This window comes from Bubalus bubalis, chromosome 16 (assembly GCF_019923935.1).
Source record: "Bubalus bubalis isolate 160015118507 breed Murrah chromosome 16, NDDB_SH_1, whole genome shotgun sequence".
Lineage (NCBI taxonomy): Eukaryota > Metazoa > Chordata > Mammalia > Artiodactyla > Bovidae > Bubalus > Bubalus bubalis.
The window spans coordinates 79,082,704-79,093,255 of record NC_059172.1 but is presented as its reverse complement, the minus strand read 5'-3'; the positions used below and the strand labels follow the sequence as shown (position 1 = coordinate 79,093,255).

General features: G+C 42.9%; 1 pseudogene; it reads left to right on the top strand.

Moving 5' to 3' along the window:
• Positions 1 to 3,889: 3,889 nt before the first annotated feature.
• Positions 3,890 to 4,986, top strand: LOC102396438 (annotated as a pseudogene).
• The last annotated feature ends 5,566 nt before the right edge of the window (positions 4,987 to 10,552 follow it).

Below are 10,552 nucleotides of genomic sequence, written 5' to 3'. Positions count from 1 at the left end.
CTAGAACACTTTCTAACACCATACACAAAAATAAACTCAAAATGGATTAAAGATCTAAATGTAAGACCAGAAACTATAAAACTCCTAGAGGAGAACATAGGCAAAACACTCTCCGACATAATTCACAGCAGGATCCTCTATGACCCACCTCCCAGAATATTGGAAATGAAAGCAAAAATAAACAAATGGGACCTAATTAAAATTAAAAGCTTCTGAACAACAAAGGAAACTATAAGCAAGGTGAAAAGACAGCCTTCAGAATGGGAGAAAATAGTAGCAAATGAAGCAACTGACAAAGAATTAATCTCAAAAATATACAAGCAACTCCTGCAGCTCAATTCCAGAAAAATAAAAGACCCAAAATAAAAAAATGGGCCAAAGAACTAAACAGACATTTCTCCAAAGAAGACATACAGATGGCTAACAAACACATGAAAAGATGCTCAACATCACTCATTATCAGAGAAATGCAAATCAAAACCACAGTGAGGTACCATTTCACACAAGTCAGAATGGCTGCTATCCAAAAGTCTACAAGCAATAAATGCTGGAGAGGGTGTGGAGAAAAGGGAACCCTCTTACACTGTTGGTGGGAATGCAAACTAGTACAGCCACTATGGAGAACAGTGTGGAGATTCCTTAAAAAACTGGAAATAGAACTGCCATACCACCCAGCAATCCCACTGCTGGGCATACACACCGAGGAAACCAGAATTGAAAGAGACACGTGTACCCCAATGTTCATTGTAGCACTGTTTATAATAGCCAGGACATGGAAGCAACCTGATGTTCATCAGCAGATGAATGGATAAGAAAGCTGTGGTACATATACACAGTGGAGTATTACTTAGCCATTAAAAAGAATACATTTGAATCAGTTCTAAACAGGTGGATGAAACTGGAGCCTATTATACAGAGTGAAGTAAGCCAGAAAGAAAAACACCAACATGGTATACTAACACATATATATGGAATTTAGAAAGATGGTAACAATAACCCTGTATGCAAGACAGCAAAAGAGACACAGATGTATAGAATAGTCTTTTGGACTCTGTGGGAAAGGGCGAGGGTGGGATGATTTGGGAGAATGGCATTAAAACATATAATATCATATGTGAAACAAATCACTAGTCCAGGTTCGATGCATGATACAGGATGCTCGGGGCTGGTGCACTGGGATGACCCAAAGGGATGGTATGGGGAGGGAGGTGGGAGGGGGTTCAGGATGGGGAACACGTGTATACCCGTGGTGGATTCATGTTGATGTATGGCAAAACCAATACAATATTGTAAAGTAATTAGCCTTCAATGAAAATAAATAAATTTATATTAAAAAAAAAGATTAGGGCATAGTCAGCAGGGCCGGGGGGAAGCAACAGAATAGGACTGCTGCCCCTCCAATCTCAGCTACTTTGTGTGTTCAGTAGACTTTGAGGGGCTGAGGAGCTTGCCCCTTGAGTCACTTACTGCCTTGCTTCCACGGGAAAAGTGATCTGAGTCCTAAACTGACTTTCAAACACATTTTTGGAACACTGCCGAAGTGCAGCTCGGGACTGGCTGTTCGGAGGGATGTGGTAGGGAATCCAGGGCTTGAAACCACTTTTTTTTTTAGTGCCAGTCTGAGTTAACTTCATAATATGGATAAACAAGCACTGTTGCGTATCTGGAGAAATTACCACTTCACTGGATCAAATGAAATTTGTACTTTTCCACTTCCATTAAGTGGTTATTACCAATCTGCTTGTTAATAGGAAAAGAGATCCGCTTTCACAATGCTTTCTTTACCTGCCAATAAGTCCAGAAGCTATTCATTTCTAGTAAATGATGAAAAGTATATGATGAAGGAAATCACAGCATTTGTACTGTGAAAACAAATAGATGATGATATGGAAAATGAAAATCAGGTGTAAACAGGTTTTAAAAAAAGGGGAGGTAACAACTTGAAATGCCTTATGTCCTCTTTAGGTTAAAAAAAAAAAAAAAAAGATCTGTGTCATCACTGCACAAAACAGTTGCAGAAGAAGGAACTATTATTATATACAATGTTTATAGTTAAACCTATCAGTGTCCTTTGGAAGATAGATCTTAATTGTGCAGTAATTTATACTTAGGGGGCCTTACAGACTGCAAAAGGAACAGGTTCTTCTACATTCACCCATCCTCCAGGAATGCTGGAAGGGCATGTGCTTTGGGTGGAAATAAAGACAACTGGGTTCCACAAGATGATCGCTAAAATCCAGAGCTTCTCCTGACTGTTTTGACCCTTTGCTCTCAAAGCTTATCTTTCAAGGCAAGCAGGGGGCCAGACCTGAGAACAGGGCTGGTTGGTCTTACTCATCAGCCCCAGAGCTCAGAACCAGGAAACACCAGAGAGGCAACATCCAGAAGTCAAGGTTTAGGACTAAGTGTCTAAATGAAGTTTTAACCAAAAGGTTAAAATCGAAACTTGGAGCAAAAGCCATGCACAAGTGGCAGAGGCAGATCCCAGAACACGGGGGTCAAGCCAGACCCATTCTGACAGGGCTTTCAGTCAGGGTTCTGGGCACACTCAGATGCTGTAGCGGCCCCACGGTAGACCAGGAGGAGGCTGCAAATGGAGAAAGTCCCAGGGAGAGAAGCTGCCTTATGATGGGAGCTGGGTGGGGAAAGTGGTGTCCACTAGCAACTGACCTCTGGAGTGAGCCTTCATCATCTGAAGTCTCTGGGTGTTAAGCCTGAGAAGCCGTATTTAAAGAGAACCAAACACAAAGTATAGCAGAACTCAGCTCAAAGGGCAACATTTATCAATTTAGAAAAAAAGTTTAGAGTATTCACTGTGCTCTAGTCACTGGACAAAACTTTGGAAATGCACATAGTGATCCATGAAAACGTGAAAGTGTTAGTCGTCCAGTTGTGTCCAACTCTTTGCAACCCCATGGACTGTAGCCCACCAGACTCCTCTGTGCATGGAATTCTCCAGGCATTCCTGGAGAGTGTTGCCATGCCCTCTTCCAGGGGATCTTTCTAACCCAGGGATCAAACCCAGGTCTCCCGCATTGCAGGCAGCCTCTTCGCCATCTGAGCCACCAGGGAAGCCCTAGGGTGCTTCATGGTATTGAAAATGAGTGCTTCATGGTATTGAACTCCCCTTTCACCAAAACCTTATATATATAGTGGATGCTATAGTGTGCCACCTTGTTTTCTACTCTTGAGTGAAGGCCTATTCCCTGGCTCTGGAAGTGCTGTTGGCAAAAAGCCCTCAGCTTTCAGACCCTTAGAGGGATGGCCTGACTAACGAGAGGTGCACCACACTCCCAGAGGAGTCCACACTGCATGGCTGATCAAAGTGCAGTCCAGCACTCTCAGCCCAATTCAGAACAATACAGAAGAGACATTCCAACTTCAGGGCTGCCCATAGGTTTGCTGAGGACTTCACTGAAACTGCATTGCTATTCAACTTCTCCTTCTGCCCCAACTTTCTTCCTGTCCTTCCCTTCCCTTCTCTCCTACAGGAATTGATGCCAAGTTCACCAGTCAACCTATTGATGGAGTCAACCGATCTCCATCTCAGAGTCTGCATTCTAGGGAACCCAACCCACAGCAGCCGGTACCAGAAGTACCCATAAACCTGGGATGGGGTTTTGGAGCTGGATCGCTGACCACCCACTTGGAAATGACGACCCCCACACTGGTTAGCCCCAGCACAGGTAACCGTGCTATTACTAAAACTAGCACCAGTAATAACGTGGAATGTATTTTTGTAGATGGATATTCACTAGCACTAGGTGTGAGGTGTCAGGTGTTTGGAGGGAAATAGTAACTCATGGGCAGTTCTTGTTAGGCAGGAGTGATTCTTTGGAAAAAGAAAACAAAAGACCAAGAGTGGCTGGAAGCTCACCGTGAAAGCCATATGGCCTCCTTGGTTAACAGGAAAACAAGGCACTCGTTGCCTGCAGTGGAAAAGCTGAGAAAGCCAAGCCCAGACCCAGGACTTCATAATGAAAGAACTAAGCGCCAAAAGAGGCATGTCTGCTTTGCCAAGATCTGGGCTCTGATTAGGAAAGGACACAACCCTCATGTGTGGTAAGATTCATCTGAGTTTATCACTCCCAAATCCCCAGATTCCTCAAATCCGAGCCTGCAGAAAATACCCACCCATCCGCTTCAGATCTACACTCCCTTCTCTCTTGAGGACAATGAAGCGATCCACCCCCAAAGACAACTTATGCTCTTCTCTCTTTCCCTTACTCCCTCCCAAAGAGCTGTAGCCACCTAACCTCTGACTTCAAGGATAATAACTAGATTTATTGTTGCTGCTGTTATTCAGTAAATCTAAAACAGTTAAGTTTGGAAACGACTTCACACTTCTAACAAAGCTGATTTCGTCACTGCCATGCAGGATAGCTCCCCAAGTCTCTGATACAGGAACAGAGAAAGCAGATGAAGACAGGGGGAAAAAAAAATGAAAGCAAAACTTTGTCAGGCATAAATTCAGCTTCCCCTGAGTATACTAGGGAAGAAAAAAAATAATCATTTCCTGCTCTTTTTCCAAGGACCCGCCAACAGGGGGCGCATTTGCGCCAAAAGGCGGCCCGGGTCTTTGAGAAGTACCACACGCGCCTGGGCAGTGACTTCCACACCAACAAGCGGGTGTGCGCGCGGAGACCGCCATTATTCCCAGCAAGAACCTCCCCAACAAGATGGCAGGCTACGTCACACATCCGCTGAAGCGGATTCAGAGAGGCCCGGTGAGAGGAATCTCCATCAAGCTGCAGGAGAAGGAGAGACAAAGACAATCACGTGCCTGACATCTCAGCCCTGGAGCAGGAAATCATTGAAGTAGATCCTGACACGAAGGAAATGCTGAAGCTCCTGGACTTGGGCGGTCTGTCCAACCTGCAGGTCACTCAGCCTGCAGTCCGCATGAATTTCAAAACACTGCGTGGAGCCGTTTGAGTCTTTTCTGCTGTGCTGTGATATTTTCAGTAAACCTTGGACAACAACAAATAATTATTTCCTGTTAGTCCTCAACTTAAATTGACATCTACTCAAACGTGGTATTTATCTCACTGTTCCTCCTGTTTACCTCAATGGCACTCAGACCTGACTGATGCAGGCCTGGCATAAATTAAGAAGGAAAAGGCTACTCACTCCAGTATTCTGGCCTGGAGAATTCCATGGACTGTATAGTTCATGGGGTTCCAAAGAGTTGGACACAACTGAGTGATTTTACTTCACTTCCACTCACTCTCTCATACTCCCCAGACTTGGAAAGACTTAGTCAGACCTACTACTCAATCGCCCAATCACAGCTGAGTGACCATATTATCATCTGAGTTTCTCGTCTACTCTCCCCTCTTCTCCACAGCTTGGATCCTATGTCCCGAACAAGGCCTGAAAGCTCTCTTTCTTTCCCAGCCACATGGTGTCCAACACTGAGTATGACTAGAGGTCAGAAGGACACCTCGACTTTTAGCTATAATTATAGCCACTATCTGTGGTGCTAATCCAAAGTAAGTACACAAAATGTTATTTAACAGAAAAAAATACTACTTAAAAATGCCTGGTTGACAGGCACACGTGTAGACCCAGAGAGTGTCTGAGGAGAAGAGTTCACTAGATTATAATTTCAAGCTATGTTTTAAATGCAAGGATTTGATACTGACTGCTCTGATGACCTGGAAGGAAATAGAGCCAGAAGGAAATAGCCAGCATTTAGTCAAACTCTCACAACTGCAGGATCACTGCCGATGATGACTGCAGTCATGAAATTAAAAGACGCTTTGCTCCTTGGAAGAAAAGCTATGACAAACCTAGATAACGTATTAGAAAGCAGAGACATTACTTTGCCAGTAAAGATCTGTATAGTCAAAGCTATGGTTTTCCAGTAGTCATGTATGGATGTTAGAGTCAGACCGTAAAGAAAGCTGAGTGCCGAAGAATTGATGCTTTTGAACTGTGGTTTTGGAGAAGACTCTTGAGAGTCCCCTGGACTGCAAGGAGATCCAACCAGTCCATTCTAAAAGAGATCAGTCCTGGGTGTTCATTGGAAGGACTGATGCTGAAGCTGAAACTCCAGTACTTTGGCCATCTCATGTGAAGAGTTGACTCATTGGAAAAGACTCTGATGCTGGGAGGGATTGGGGGCAGGAGGAGAAAGGGACGACAGAGGATGAGATGGTTGGATGGCATCACTGACTCAATGGACATGAGTTTGAGCAAGTTCTGGAAGATGGTGAAGGACAAGAGGAGCCTGGCATGCTGCAGTCCATGGGATCACAAAGAGTCGGACATGACTGAGTGACTGAACAACAACAGAGAATGGAAGAAACAATCTTGGATTACAGAACAAATTGGGAGCAGCTCAAGGCTGAATGCCAGATCTGCACTGTGTCCCATATAATCAACTAGAAAAATTAAAAAATAAAAAAGGAGCTGATGTTGACACAACTCATTGTCTCACAACTCCTCCTTTTGGGGGATCTCTCAGAGGAAGCCAAACAACTCCTCCCCAAACCCACTAAGTCACCCTACCCATGCAAGTTTAGGGCTGGGTGAACAGCACCTGAAGTTGGCATAGAGCAATCTGACATTAAATCACAGTACAGTGGGTTTAAACAAGGATGGCAGTATGGTGATTAGCTAATCCTGTAAACTGCTGTTTCAAAAGCAATGATCAGGGGCAAATCATTGAAATAAAAACATAACCAACTCACATATCACCTAATGGGAAACAAAGGGAGTGGAATAACCCCTCTAACTTGTTCAGGGCTTCTAATCCCCCAAGACAGCCTGCAAGCCTGAGCCTGAAACTTCCACCCTGCCCAACACCACCTTATTTGGCTTTGTCTTCAGAAGGTCTTTAGGGAGGGGTTGATCTTATGCAAGACTGATAACACTTTTCACTGCTTCCTTGCTTCTTGATCCCAGTAGCCTGGAGGTGAGGGAGAAGGCAAATTTACCAGGAGGAAGTTGAGTAATGAAGATAAAAAAATTAATTTTTTCTCCAATCAAATAATAAAATTTGCCTTGAAACCAAGCCTCATTCATAGAGGGAATATTAAAGCCCAACTCAGTCCCACTTGTAGAGAAAGAACAAATCCTTCTAGTTAGTTGTCTCTGAGAACTCAGGTTTACCTGACCTGAAAAATTTTGAATAGTTTTTTTAAGACTCCAGAAGAATTCTTCATTTGTCCCTCAAATGTTGCTGTTAATGGTGAGGAACGTGTAAGTTAAATTGTACCTGTCATCTATGTGATCTCTACTCAGAGGAATTTTTCTAAAATCCAAGGCAGATCATGTAACTCTCTTGCTTAAAATACTTCAATGGTTTCCCTTTCCTTCAAGAGAAAACTCTAGCTACTAAGATTTTAAAATTTGGGGGTTCTTTCATAGTCTGGCCCTGCAATTTTTTTCACCTTTGAAGTTGACTTCCCTCTGTCCTTGCTTTCATCCTGTCAACTACAAATTGGCATTTACCAAGAGCATTGACTGAACAACAAAGGCATTTGCCATCTGCCTCGACAGAGATTGAACCCCATGCTTCTATAGCTATTGACCTTCAACAACCCCTGGGGGAGTTCTGGGTGAAGTGAGGCACACTGTGGTCCAGGGAATCTGGTGGGACAGGTGGTCTTTAGATAGTTGGATGTTTTCAGGAACAGGTTTTATGATCTCAATCCTTGCATCTCCTCATATCTAGAGAAGCACTAAATCCCTTCATGGTGATATTAGATCCTCATTACTAACAAAAAAACCTTTTGTAAAATGAGTGCTTCATGGTATTGAACTCCCCTTTCACCAAAACCTTATATATAGACTTTCCTCCACTGCCGCTTTCGAACAGTCTCTCAGAGCTATCTGAGATGCTGCCTCCGGGTCTGCAGTCCTCATTTTGCCCCAGATAAAATTTAATTAGCAACTCTCAAGTTGTATATCTTTTTTTAAGTTGACAGTTATGGCGACCACAAAGGGACCCAGAGTGGACTTCCTTCCTTCGACTGGACTCCACGAGGAGCCAGAGCTTTGGTACCAGCAGTGGCTTCTTGCACCCATCCACCTCCTCCAGGAGTGCAGACACATTTGGGTAAGTCTATCCTGGTTCTTGAATCTCCCGTATTGGTTGAGATTCTGAGTTTTATTTGGCAGTGGAGCAGGTTACCTGCCCTCTCCCAGGAGGAATGATACTGGGGGGTGAAACATCCAGGGCATCACCCACTCATGGTCTAGACACTGAGTAGGGCTTGGTTGAAGCACAACGAGAAAATTCCCACTCCGTCAAAAGATACTGCATGGGGGGCTGGCTGAAAGATGCCAAGAGAATTGCCCACCCAATGGAAAGGAACTGGGTAGGCATGTTCAATTGGGGAAAAAAATCAAGGAATACCTGGGGCTCGGCTGAAAGATGCTGAGGTCGCTCAGTTGTAGAGGACTGAATGGTCTTGGCTAAGTGGTTAAGTAAGAGACTGATCTGACCCTTTTCCTCAATTTGACTGCCATTATAGAATTTGTCAGGATAAAAGTGAGGAAAATATGAAAGCTTTTCTCTGAAGGAAAGGGACAAGACTCCTCCCAGCCAATTTCGGTTTTCTCAGGTGACTGAGAAATTTACAGGAGTGGTGGAGGCCTAGTCCTCACACCGTGCAGTGGTCCCATAGGGAAACCCATTCATTAATTAAAATACTTGCTCATCGAAGGGTCGCACGTAAGAACTGACCATTCAGCCACCTGAGCAGCCATGGTGGTCTTAGATTGCTGGAAGCAGAATCCGAGGCACATAAGATGAACTGAAATGACTCTGGGGTGACTCCTGGAGGAGTTAAGCTCTCAAGCAGCACATGGGCCTACTACACAAGTTCACTGGTGATTTTTATCCCTGACAAATTCGGCTTAAAATGGGAAACAGAATCTCTCAAAAACAGAAACAAAGTGGTGTCAGAAAGCCAGCCTCTGACTAACACTCCAGCCAGATTCATGTACAATACGTATGGAGCTCATACTTGAAAGTACCTAGTTAATTGGAGAAATTATACTAAAAGAGATCGCAATCTAAAATGGCCAAATTGGAGTACTTTTGATATTCCAAAATTGATATTTTTGCTGACATAATTAGAAAAGGCCAACCATGCTTACTTTGACTGGCATCTAGAAGCTTCTAAAACAGGAAATGATAGAGTAATTTCTTTGCTGGAAACCAGGAAGAAATTGCTGGAAACTATATCAGAACTAAAAAAGGCTGCTAGCACTGACTTTGCCAGGTCACAGGTCTAGTGGAACTGGGAAGTCACGTTTGGCATTTATGCCATTTGGCTTTCTGGGCATCACTTTTCCATCTTTTGGGGGCACTCTTGTTACTTGGCTTTTGATTTCTGGGCATCTCTTTGCCTTTTGTTTCATTTGGAGTGTGACTCCTGGCTGGTGAAGTTCTGGTTCAGTTTGGTTTTGTTGGTTTGGTTTGAGCACACAGACATCTGGTACAAACTGCTCAATTTAATATGGGAATTGCTCACTCTAAGGTCCCACACTCCACCTGGGAACCCCTTGGGCGGGGGGGGATTTTTTTTTTTGGACTGGTCAATCTATAGCTATGATCCAATGGCAAGAAAAACAGCCTAAAAATATTAGATCTTTATTGACATATGATAGGAAAATGGGCTGAAGTTCCCTTATGTCCAGGAATTCCTCCTGTAATCAACAGCTTGGGGCTGATCAAACCAAGACTCCTACTTTCCCAGAGGGACAATCGCTGCTGGGACCAATCTGCCCTTGCTATCAGGGCCAAGTTGAGCACTAACTGGTTTAAATTTTGGCTATAAACTATGGTTACAGAAAAATACGGTTTTTGACAATGTGGTCACAATAATCCTTAGACTCCAGAGGAAGCTTGAAGAAAAAAATTTTCTCTTTAAGAATTCTTGCCCTGAGGAAATAACTCCTCCTATACCTTTAGACCAGAGCTCTCTGGGTCACTTATCTAGACCATCTCTAATTCCTGAAACCAAAAGTAAAAAAAGGAAGGGGGGGTGGGGGGGCAGGGACAAAGCCTTTTAAAATCTTATTCCAATGATTTTTTTTATTCATGACTAAGTTTGGAAAACAAAGCTATAGGATCTCTTGGGTCTATTTGGATATATGTATGTCTCAGTGTGTGTTTTTGTTTTTTTGGATAATATTGCTGATTGCTGAGATCAGCTTGTCAATGAGCTCTAATCTAATTGGCCTTAAAAAAAAATGCACTTACAAATCAAATAATTGTAAATACAAGAGAAACTAAATGAATTTCAGGTTCACATGAACTGGGAAATATTCAGTATTAAATACCTGATATTAGTCTTTTTTTTTTTTTTTTGATCTAACTAATGTAGACATGTCAAAGGTATGAGTAGACATGTCAAAGAGTGATTAAGCAGAATATTTTCATTATACCTAGTTTTAACATGTTAATATTATTATATTTTTTACAAGTTTGTCAGCAAGGAAATTACCTCTAGTGAAGAAATTTCTAAAAATATAAATGAGATATGAGCCTTTAGATAGACTCTATTAAAAATAATTATGCTTTTAAGGAATATGT